Below are 13132 nucleotides of genomic sequence, written 5' to 3'. Positions count from 1 at the left end.
TATGTGTGTTCAATGCATTATGTAGATATCTCACCTTGAAATTATCATACAAATTCCAAAAGTAAAATCATTGTGATTGTCTACTGTGTGGTTCAAAACTGTACTATAATCATGAGCTGAATATTGAATTGTCTTTGTTAATAAGATGGAAAACTGTAAGTATACATGGCTCAGATTAGTAACTTAAGAGAATCAAATAGACTAAAAACAAAATTACATCTTTAGACTTACTTAACATTCTTAACTTAGTTCTTCGATAACAAAGATGACATTTATCCAGAGCACAATGAAACTATGTTCTTGTACCCCTTAGATGGTCTGTTTATTATTTGGCAGAAGATGCTTTTCTCTTCATTGTGAAATCTCAGTTAAAGCTAACTCCATCCAAGAACTGGTAAACAGTATCATTTATCACTATTCTCCTACTTATTAAGTAGATTTTATGCTGTTTATGGTCCAGAAAATGTTCTCTTTCAGGATTCAGAAAACTACTGCTTTTCACACAAACCCCAGATCAGCATTACCTCAATTCCCAACAGGAGAAGAAATTAATGAATAAAAAGACAATGGTACAATCAAAAAAAAAACCATTATGTGAGCCTGCAGTAAGTGTTGTTTTGATTGTTTGGTTTTTTTTCATTTTGTGTTGCTTAAATCACTGGGCTTAGTGTACCTGGTTTAGATGAGGTTTTGCCATAGAGCAGTCTTCATTACTGTTAAATACCCAAACAATTAGCAAAGACTCCTAAGAAGCATAACCCAGCTTACAAAGAGTTTTGCAAAACCATAAAGGCTTTAACTTTTACTGAGCTCCTCACAGGATTTACACACCATCCATTCAACACCAATAACTTGGCAAGAAAAATAACTGCTGTGATTCCCACTTAAGAAAAACCAAATAGAGCAAAGAAAAATGAAGGGTCTGAGAGACAATGAGGATGCAATTGAGGGAACAGAGTCAGCAAAAAAATCTTACTGCAAAGAACCATCTGATAATAAATAAAGCTCTCCAATAGAGAGAGAAAATATATTTGAGAATTACACTAGATTTTTGTTGAGATGAACTCAAGCTCAATTAAAAATGGTGACTAAGGAAGTGAAATGAGAGAAAGAAGGAAGAAACTCCTTTATCTTGATTACTTTTTCATACTTTTCAGCATCTTTCTGAAGGGAATCTACTGGTGGAAGCATTTCCAATAGGCATGTAGTCTGTTTGGAGATAAACACTGGTAGAAATGGTAGAAACTTTAGAGAATGGTCTATGTCACATTGCTCTGAATAGCTTATCTGACCATGAAATTTACTGCTGGGCACCGAAAATTATACACATAGGAAATGAGCACTTCATCCTCAAAAGATATAAGGATATTTTTCAGGTCAATGTCAGTAAGGTCAGGATTACACCCAAAGATTTCACACAGACACAGAAGTAATCTTTTCAGAAGGTGGCAGATAGACAACCATGCACATAGACATGTTATGTATCATTACAAACGGTGATTCTGAGAAATTTTATCTGTAGCATTATATCTTTTGGACATGTAACACATAAATCCAAGACTGATGATAAATCAAATGCTATTCTCTAATCCTAATTATTTGTATACAGTGTGTCCTCCATAAAAAAACCAACCAAATAGAAAAAAGCCCACCCAAAAACCCCCCAAAAAATAGCCAGACTCATAGCTTTTTACATTCTATACTCTGTTTCTCAAACACAGTATCTATTGTTCAAGAAAATGGATGGGATGGAAAGCAATTTGTCATCTGAAAATGACATTTCCAAAAGGAGGTAGGCACATAAATAAAATGTCCTACCAGTCAGATGTGAAGCTGGGATCTTTGCACAAAAATATCAACATGCCTTTCATTCTAAAGTTAGATGCATATGTATCTCTTATGGGTTCTTTTTCCTCTTGTTTCCTCTTGTTTTCTTTGGGGAAGGAACTATGACTTCAGGTATTACGTCCATAATAACAGCTTTCCACAGGCTCTTTATTTAGAAGGACGTGAGAATGTCGTACAAGTCTGATCATCCAAAAAAAAAAAAAAAAAAAGGCAACCGAACAACAAAACCCAAACACAAGCCAAAGAAGAAAGCAGTGTAAGGCATGATTTAGCAACACATAAGAATCAAAAGGAGCCCTAAGCCAAACCTCAGTGTTACATTATTTTAAGTACAGCATGTTTCCCCAGCAGACCAAAAAAACCACTAACGCTATGAAAAGTGATTCTAAGATGAGTTTTGTAACTCTGGTATCCAAGAAAAGAAAAAGGCAGTAGCATGAAAATTCCTAGAGACATTAATGAAAAGGTAGACTAGATGGAAAACCATTTTCTGCCAAGTACTGTGACGTCTGAAGGGTTTCAAAGAGAGACAGAGAATTTTCCTCTGAAATGTCTGTCACCACCTGCAGCACTTGGGGTGGTTTGGCTCAGCTCTGAGTGAAGGAGACAGGGAGACAACACTTGCAGGAAGCTTTGCCTGTGGAACAGATTGGCCTGCTCTTGAGAAAACACTGGAAAGCCAGAAAAATGTCACGATGGCCCATCAGAGAAAATAAATGCTCATTTTGTGGAGACCTGCCTGAGCATTTGAACTCTAGAAGACTGCATTTGTCCTGCTGCAGCCTGAATTAACCCCAGGCAGCACTGTCAAGCCACCTAAACCACTGACCCTGCAACCACCATTCTCTGCTGGAAGAAACATAAACCTACATTGGCCAACACAAAGGAAGGATTACAGTCTCATTTTCACCTCCAGGAATTCCTGCCAGTGTTTTGCTATGGAAAAACCGTTCTCTGTTATTTCCTTTCATAGGAGACCTTCCAACATATGCAGGAATGAAGCACCAGACCTCTAGCATGGACCAGAAGCCTGACCTGCCTGATTTTTTTGGGCATTACCAGTAACTGGTGGCAATGGGGTATTCTACTCATTAGTCACTTGAACTCGCCCTACCATGACTTTTGTGAATTTGTGAAAAACCCATATTGATGGGAAGGTAGTGCAGCACTCTGGTGATATCTATGATATATCAAGTCCAGACTTACAGCTCTGCATAATACAGCAGCAAGGTGGGTAACAGTGTGTGCACACTCTGAAAAGGAACAGCCAGTGAGTGTCTGCATGGATGCAGCTACAGACGTGAGCAGGTGGGGCTCTTATGTCCTTGATCCAAGCAATCCAGACCTCAGCCAGCTCCTAGTGCTGTGTGGCTCCATTAATTGAACACTATACAGCAATATGTTATGCATTTCAGCCATACACACATCTGAGGCATCACCAGGCAGCCAACTCTGTGCAGATCATGCACACTATCACAGCCCAAGAGACCCTACTAAATCAAAAACTCAACCAAAACCCTAAAAAACCCTCCCCAAAGCAGAAAGAAATAAAGCAACTAAGATTTACATTTACATAAATATTTAAAATGTAAATTTCATTTCACAGCCAATGTTTTATTGTACTAAAATTTGTAGCTAGATTATCTGATGTAAGCATTAATGTATTGCCAAATAGTTTGTAATTTTGTGTAAATGCTTGCAGGCACTCACAGCTGTATCTAAAGTCTGTGAGACTCTCAGAGAAAAACAGAATGTTACAAATGTTAAGTAGAGGCAACTGCATGTTGTAGCTGGCATCTTAATATAATTAAACATTTTCTTTTATTATTTCTATTTTACAAGTCCTGATAAGATGTTTCCTTAACTGCCAGTACTATTTAGTTTATTGTCAGCTGTGTAAAAGTCAAATCATAACTTTCAAAAGAATTCAGGCTAATACAGTTTAGCAATGGTTAAAAAATGTGTACTTCATATGGCAGCTGGGCTTTGATCAAATGTGTTTGCTGTATATCCACTGGCATATTTTCCTAAAATTCCTTTCATCAACGTATGGCCTCATTATTTGATGCACTGTCAGTGAACTCTCTACAGCACAATCTGCAGGATTTAATGTATAAACTGCACTACAGGGCAAGACATGCCGGAAGGATCTTAATTTCCACTTCCAACAAATTGATTTAATAATTCATTACTATATTCCTGAAGTCTATTGGAGAAGGGTTTTTTTTAATCCATTGTCCAACTAATTTTGGATCAACATTTTGTACAGCCAAAGTGTAAAGTGATACACATATGAATGTGTATACTGCAGACCACTGATCTCTGTTGGCCCAATAACCCAGTTATTTTATTGTTAGGCTGAACACATTTGCTTTCTTCCTGTTTTTTTAAACATTTGATTTCATTTAAATTTGGAGTATATGTGACAGAGAATCAGCAGAGCCTTTATAAAAAAATCCCACTTGTGAGCTTACACAAGTCACTGGCTCAATGGGGACCTATTCCTCTTGATGGGTTTCCCCTCAGGTATTCATCATCACAGCATCCAAGCAGTTTAAAAGCTTTAATGTCTCTAGTCTCTACCCTCTATTCTTGTCATTATGAGTTAACTGGATTTCTTTTAATGCTGCCACAGGAGATGACATCCCTTGGATAAGGTCACACTAGCAGTCAGGACCAGTACCCACATCCCCCTAGTCACACAGCCAACCTTCTCCACAGGGACACCAGACTTGTAACTCCTGCAGGGAGATCCATAGCTCACATATCACCTCTTCCAGTGTTTTATTTGTTAAATTTAAGCGCTTGTGCAAACTGCAGAAAATTACAAGCATCACAGTTTCATTTTCTATAAAGAACTTCACAGAGCTGCGTAAGGAAAAACACACTGCCAGTGTGGGTTCAGACAGCAGGTTATCAAAGCTTTAACAGTCCTGTGTCCTCTCATCATCAGTTTTACCATTTTCAAGGGTTACAACATGCTGCTATCTACTCAGACCTACAAAAAACTTTCTGTTTGTGTCACAGAAGAAATCAATTTATATTTGGTGCAATAGTTGTTTTGCTGGTCTATTTTTAGGCTGTTTTGTGAAGGGTGTTATCATGACAGTTCCTGGAATCTAAAACAGCCATACTGAAAAAGAAACCAAGAATTCAGGCAGCACCTAATTCATTCAACAAAGAAATACTTCCACTTTAGTTTAAAATCACAATAACTTTCCTTTGTCTTATGAGGACAAAGTGAGGACACAGTGTGCAAGGATGAATCAGTATTTCATTGAAAAAAAGGAAAGATTTTTAGATGATTAACCAATTCATTTCCATAACCAGAAGACCAATATTAAAAAGGTAGGATGCAAAACATCACTTCTCATTTCCTTTTCCTCAATAGTCATTTGTACCCTAAGATGATAAGGCAATCGCAATCTTGAGGGAGTTCTGAGGTTTCATCCCCTAAAAGGATTGCCAACACTGCAACAGGAACTCAGAAAAGGTGGATTCTCTATCTTTGCAGACATTTTAAGCTTGACTGGAAATAGGTCTAAGCAACCTAATCCAAAGCTGAAGTTATCCATCCTTTGAAATTCTAAATAAACCATATGACTTCCTCATGTCTCCCTCAGCCCTAATTTTTTTACTATTTCCTTTATCAGTTAATGGACAAAGGAATAACTGAACTGAATAACACACTGAAGGTCTTGCTCAACATTCAACACCCTTCCACTTAAACTTGGATGTCTGAAAGCCATCAAATGACTTTTTCTACTCTCTAGTGATCTTATCTTCCTAAAGACTCTTCTGATAAGGACGGTGTCTACCTGAGCTGCTTACAAAGTAACTACTTTACTATTAAAATCTGACTGCAAACAGGATCACTTTTCTTTTATGAAACTGTCCAAAGGCTGAAGCAATTCAAGAACTGACTCATAAGCAGATAATAAACCCCTGTATCCAGAATAGCAATGTGTGCATAGGACAAGTGGAGTACACACAGCATAGGTGCAGGCACTGCATTAGCTGTATCACCTAATTCAGTATCTCACAGCTTCCAGGTACAGTTACCCCACATGGTCCTGGTTTGCCCATCCCATGAAGACTAAGCACAGAACTGAGAGTCAAAATTATTAACACAGTATGTGAAATAAGGGTTTTGTCTGCACTGGTGAGACAAGAAGGGGATTTCTTCCATGATTCCCCCACTGGAGTTTGAAGAAGCTGGGTGAAAAATGCCACAGGATGAACTGCTGACACCCAAACCACACCAATGATTTCTGCTCACCCAGCACACAAAGACCATTTGTGTTTTCCCGGCTGACCTCTCTTTTCTATCCAGACCAGCAACTCCTTCCTGCCAGTCTATTATCTACCAGTGGCACCAAGAAGTGGAAGCCATTCTACTTACCACAATAAATACTCCTCAACGTTGGGGGGGGGGGGGGGGGGGGAATTACTGGAAAGGAATTGGGCTCCATGCTGGCTTAGCTAGAAAAAGAAATGTGGTGGAGAAGATTAAGCCGTGTTTCTATAGCCATGGCTGAGCAGGTGGCAAAGTCCCACCACAGGTGCCTGCTCCACAGAGGATTCCATCCCCTGGTAAAATAGCTACTCCTCAAAGAAACCAGGGCTTGAAGATATCCAGGACTCTTCCTGTCAGATGAGCCTTGTGTAAGTTTATGAAGCCTTGGGATCACCATGATTAACTACGTTCCTTAAGCCATTCCCCACCAGGCTTTAGTGCTTTTAAACCACTGACCCCTTGAATTAAAGAGGGAGATTTCTCTTTTCACAGCTGTGACTCAAACACAGGAAGGAATTCACAGACATCTGAAAACAAAGCCAGGCAGAATTTAAAACAAAATCCTTCAATGACAGATTTAGCAAGTGATGGGCACAGCTGGAGCTTACAAATATAACTAAGCAAATGAGCATGCATTATACAACAACCTTACATAGACAGATCCTGTGAAGGGCAACTTCCTCACAAGGAATTGCAGAAACCAAACTACTATGAATAAATAATCAGAAAAACTAGATATAATGTGTTCAAAAGGAACGTGAGTCTTTGGGTCCTTTAGCAAACTAAATGGTAACCACCCCTCTAATATACGACAACCAATTAAGCAACTAAAGCCTTGATTTCTAGTTACCATCTATTTAAATCACAATACAAAATCAAAATTCCTGTGCCTAGAGAAGAATAAAACACCACTAATGTAGTTTTCAAAACTTATATAATACCTTTCATACATTCAACTTAAAATATACAGTAACTAGTACATACTAGTACTACTAGTACATACTAGTACTACTACACACAACTAAAGGAAATGTGTCCCTACTATTTCTGCTGGGGAAGCTGATGCTAAATGTACCCACTACATATTCTGGGAGGAACTGAAGTGAAAAAAGAAGTGGAATTAGATACCAACAGCTAATTATTAGTGTCACTATCTTAAACATGACATGCTTCTTTCTACCCAGTCAAATGGGCTACATGATACAGCATACCACTTTTAAGAAGCAAGTACAAGTTTGCAGATGAACTGTATAAAATGCAACAAATATCTTGAAGATAATCAAGCATGAGGAATTGACCACCTCCACACAGTACTGCAAAGCAAAACAACAATGACTACTGAAAATTCTATTTCCCTTGTCTGCCTAGATGGGGTATGTGACTTGCATTAATGGAATGGGGAATAATGTACTTGCACTCAGACCCAGGACTGACTGATGTCAAATGAAGTTCAACCATTCATATTAATGGGGATCAGCATTTGTCTGAGGGAATGGAAGCCTCTCAGACCTCAGGGTCATGAATTGACAAGCTATCGAACATTTTCTCTGTAGTGCTGACCATCCTCCATCCCCCTGAGCTCAGCTGTCTGGACCCTTAGTCCAACTCCAGCTGCTTTGTGCTCCTCCTGAAGCACAGAAAGAGCTCATTACAGATTCTCTCTGTGTAATGTGCAGTGCAGGCTGAGGTCTCATAACTCCCTTTCTAGGAAACTCAGGATAGTCACATTTCTCTGGACCCCAAGAAGAACACAAAGACATACATGCAAACTATGTGTTGTGTTATTCTAGAGATCTTGAGTAATTGACTAAGACAGATGGTGAGAGAAGTACCATTAATGGAAAAAAAAAGAAAACACTGAAAACATCACCTCAAAAGAACAAAGATGACTCATAACTTACACCATGAAAATTATTGTTAAATTGCTATTGCCTCACGCCACTAATATACTGGGAGGATGCAAAAAGCAGGTTTTCCTACAGACGGACTTTCTGGAAAAATACCTTCTCACAAACTTATTCTTGAATGGTTTCAGAGTATCTATAAGCTTATGGGTTGTAGTCATGCTAATGATCAGCAAGCAGTAACTTCAGACAGCTGATCAAAGTCTGTAGCTGATATTATCTATCGAAACATTAAAATATGCAAAAGAAACCACCGCAGCAGAGTTTGGGTCTTCTTAATATCAAGCAGAGCAATTTCGGGAGTAAGAACAGTTATAATTTTCACCACCATCATTAATCCTAATAATATTAAAAACAGCAATACAAACAATGATAAGTGTAACTTTTTTTGTAAACTTCTTTGGCAACAAGTCTGCCAGATGCAAATTTAAATCTTATGGATAATAAGAAAGTCAGCTGTTTCTACTGACTTTTACAAGTTATAACCCAGCTTGGGTAGTCAGGACATGCAGAGTGAGTGAATCCAAAAAGCCCACTCAAACCCTGGCATCTCTGTTTCTTTAAAGGAATCTCAGCCACACTCTGGTTTTTCAGAAGTGCTTGTGAGGACATTAAAAATCACAAAACAATAAAAAGATAAGAATCCAGCATGCAAGGCCAACCCCAACGAAGGATGAGACAAATGAAAAAACAAGATTAAAATAAATGCCTTATGTGCATAATAAATTTCAATATCATGAGTCACTAAACTGACCCATGAACTATAACCTGACCATGCCTCTTTGAACTGTTCCACATAAGGATCTGCTTTCTGAAAAAGAAGAATATCTTTAGCAGACATAGTGCTACAGCCAGTTTTTTCTTTATTAATAGTGTATGTGTACTATAGTGCAAGTTATGGAACTTAAGTTCTGCTACAGGTTTAGAAAGAAGCATGTAGGATGCAGGACATCGGAGCTAGACCAGAAAATGCCTTCTATATGTACCTGGAGAACTATCAGTAGAAATCACCACAAAACAATTAATTCCTCACGGTCATGTCAGCTGAAATATAAAAGCTAAAAAGGCAAGAGTGCAAACCCATGCAGTTAGTAACTGAGAAAGTAATCACATCTGATCTTTCAGCATTCAAGTTGTCTCCCAGTTTTCTTTCCTTAGCAATAAGGATCACGAAACATATTACTAATTTTCTACACTTCACGAGCTCTGGGTTTTCTCCACCTTCAATATTCATTTCCTGTTCCAGAAAAATCCTCTCACACAACAACTTGTTACTTAAATAAGAATATAAAAATGTTTGTAATGGCAAGACTGAAGGCTCATCCAGTCTAGTAGTCTCTTTTCAACAGCAAGAAGAATAATTATAGAACATTTATATATGATATTTCCCTACTCTTGGTGCTCCCCCTCCTCTCAATCTATTTTCAGCTCAGGAGATTTCCTGAGCCTATTGTGGCCTGTCTATTTTGCAACCCCCAAGTAGATATCACTTTCAAGTACTTGTCCAGTATCCCTCTGAGCCCTTGTAAAATTCTTGCATCTGCAACACCATCTGGCAAACAAGTTTATATGTCTGCTACCCAATGTGTGAAGAACCACTTCCAATACCAACAGCACAATGTGATAATGTATTAATTTCCCCACATACACCACCACGTTCATAATATTAGCCAGAAAGTAGCTCCTATTGGGCAATAAAAAAGGAAAATTCTGATTTAGTTGTGATGATCATTCAACTGTTTCAACATTAGCTGCATTACACGTTACCTCATTATTTTATTTTGTATAACTGTCTCACGAATTGAGCGGGAAATTAAGTGAAAATTAGTCAAGATAAAGTTAAGAAGGTGATAGTAGTCATCATTTCTAATGAGTGTTTGCTGCCAAAGAAAAATATCTTGCTATGGTCACTGCACAAGATGAGATATAATATTTCACAACTAAATCTTTGATGAGAATCCAGGATCAGCTTTGAACAAAGTAAGCTCAATTCAACAGAGTAAGTATTTGCCAAGGCTGGCAAATACATGGGTGGGGCAAAACCAGAGCTGAGGTCAGTGAAAGACAAACCCTTCCGTTTCACAGCCATCCGTGCCTCAGCATCAGTAGCAGGAGGGTTCCCACACATGAAGTGGTGAATACCTGCAGGCGGGTAGGATGGAAAAGGATCCCAGCAACCAGCAGCTGGGGAGATCTGTCACATCTCTCATTGACAATGCACTCTGCCTCTCTCACACTGCAGTAAAATTCACTTTTAGTTTACTGAAATGGCCAGGTTTTCTCATATTCACAGCTTTTACTCCAATAAAGGCCGTGTGGGGGTGAAGGGTTTTACTTTTCCACCAGTTGATAATGGATCTTTAAAATTTTCTGCTTTCAAAATTACTGAATAATTTGAGAAATTTGCTTTAAGATTTATGCTATAAACTGACTATGAGGAAATAGAGTTATAAACTCTATTAATCTTCATGTTTTAAGGTGTGAGTGATGTAAGAAACACCATCTTGCAATACAGAACAGTAAAATTATGAAGATTTATGCCTTCCGTTGAAACATCTGGTCTTACCCACCCTTGGTGCCAGAATGGCAGACTGGATGAGCTGCTTGTTTATTCCAGCCAGGCGTTTCCCTGACTCCTGGACTTTATGTTAAGACATGATGAACATCTTACTTACTCCCACTGGAGAATTTTTACTCTCATGAAGTCAATAGGTCAGAACTTTTGAAATTTACAGCTCATGAAAGGGATTGCTTCTCTGAGTTTGTTAGATTCTAGTGCATCAGCACACAAATATAAATACTTAAAACAATTGTACTTTATGTACTCCATACTTGTGCTTCATACAGGTATAGGCATTAATTTAAAGGCCTGTCAGAACACAACTTCATTAGCAACAGAGTGAATCATGAGGGGTAGGAAATATCCAAAAGGCTTACATCTCACAGAACTGCAACTTCAAAAAAGTTCCTTTCATTTTGCAACAAAATTCTCAATTCAGTATTATAAACTGTAATAATTTTGCAGGACCAAATTATTTATATTTACTCACTTAGAATTCAGAAAAATTGCATTCTTCTTACTGTATCTATCAAAAGTAAAATTTCAAGTGTCTGCAGTGGATCACAACAACGTAAAGGCATTTCTGTTACAGCCTAATGAGTTTCAGAATTATTTCTAAAAATACACGCATTCAAAAGTTTCATGACTTCATCAAAAACTAACCTTGAAACAATGATGAAAAGCATTATACTTTCTGAAAAAAAGTCTTCACTAGTTTGAAAACAGAAAAGTTACACCGCCTTTTTCAATTACAGCTACTTTTAAGATTTTCCAGAGGTAGCTACAGTTTGGCTTTGACCCTACTATTGCAAAGTGCCAGAAATACCAAATTATAGCAGGGAAAATGTTGTGTGTGCACACATGTATGTGTTTGTCTACAGTCTGCATGAGTAATTGAAAAACATCCAACATACACACACAGCAAATCGCATAATTAAGACTTTTATGCAGAAGAAATTTGTCATTTAAGTAGAAAATAATGGAATGACAGCAGAGATTTCTCAGTACTAAAACATAATGCTTCATTTAATGAGTAATCCCTGGAGCATAGGGATGTTTACCTCACTCTGGGCAAGCTCAAGTGCATAGACAGACAATTACAGTTCTTCAGCTGAGATAACTTGTCAGGCTGCTGTAATACAGTGACATTCTTTCATGGCCTTATAGAGTGCATTTCTGTATTTTCTTCCATGCCACTATGACTTTTGTCTTTGCAAGATTAAATGGCTGTAAGATATCTGCATGTTCAAAGTTGAAATGCCTAAATCTGAATACACAGAGCCCTGGAAACTTAACAACTAAAACCTCTGTCTGCAGTCTCTCTGACTTTGGCAGGTACATTGTCTTCATCTACTTTGCCTTCAGAAAAAATAAAATATTAGTAAATTGGAAAAAAAAAAAAGGATGAGATTTTGCAATACGAAAATCAGGATAAAATTTGGTTGCACCGTGTCTTACATGAATAATGGCTGGATAGCAGACTTATTTACATGACCCACTGAATACAATTCAAAAAGAATTTTAATATGTAGATATAGGCTGGAGATTAACAGTAAAATTCTGGCAAATGGCTTCAGAGAGACTCCAAGTTTTGCCTTGGGAGAATGGCAAAAGGAGAAAATATATTGCTAAAGCCTCTCTTCCCACCACTTTTATACTGCTGCCTCTTGTCAGAGTGTAGGGTGCAAAGTTCTGAGACTGGTATTTGGCAAAATACAGCTTAAATTATTTTTTTAAAAAATTAAAAAGAGGAAAAAGAAAATCTAATGGAACTGCTTTGGTCAGTCACAAAGAGCTATTGAACTTGAGTGTCATTAGTCTTTACTTCTCCATGAAATTTGTGAAAGCTGAAGGCTTTAATTTAACTATTAATTTTCTACACTTTTAGACACTATAGAAAAATCTTATTTTTCTAGTCCATATTACTGGACAAATACAGAGAGTATAAACTCAACTGCTTGGTAATATGGAGAACTCCAGAATCTCAGAAATGCCCACACTTCTGTATTTCTTTCTGTGTCTTTGATCCAAAATTCTGGCTGTCAATGTAAAAGGAATTTTAAAGTGGCTTTAATGTTCTTCTATTCATGATAATCTAAAGATATAAAAGATGCACAATTCACAGAAAAGTAACCCATGAACACTCAGATACATACTCAGTATAGATAGTTGTGCTTTGTTCCACAAGAAACTCTTGTGATTCACAGCACCTGTGAGTATGACTTTCCAGGTTACTATGAAATTATTTCTTAAAACATTAAAAACATAATGCATTTAAGAAGTTTTCTTCCTTTTTTTTTTTTAATGATGGCAAAAGCAGCAATCAATGGCCATGTATGTTCTGGTTGGCATATTTCACACAAGAGACTCTTGATAATAAAGCATGGTTGAAATATCAGAATTCCTTCCAATATTTACCTCTGTTAATGATAACTACAGCTGCACTCAAAATTGGCTGCCCTTGATATCACTTACATTCCCACAGGAATATAAATCTCCAGATTTCAAAAAAGGTATTCGTCT

General features: G+C 37.5%; 1 protein-coding gene across 3 annotated transcripts in view; it reads right to left on the bottom strand.

Annotated features, from left to right (window-relative positions):
• The window catches only part of SEMA3D (semaphorin 3D), a 135754-nt gene that overhangs the window by 98417 nt on the left and 24205 nt on the right, over window positions 1–13132 (bottom strand). The gene's annotated exons all lie outside the window — the stretch shown is intronic.

The sequence above is a fragment of the Passer domesticus genome, chromosome 5 (genome assembly GCF_036417665.1).
Source record: "Passer domesticus isolate bPasDom1 chromosome 5, bPasDom1.hap1, whole genome shotgun sequence".
Classification (NCBI taxonomy): domain Eukaryota; kingdom Metazoa; phylum Chordata; class Aves; order Passeriformes; family Passeridae; genus Passer; species Passer domesticus.
Note: the sequence above shows the minus strand (reverse complement) of the source record. Positions and strands in the feature narration are given on the sequence as shown.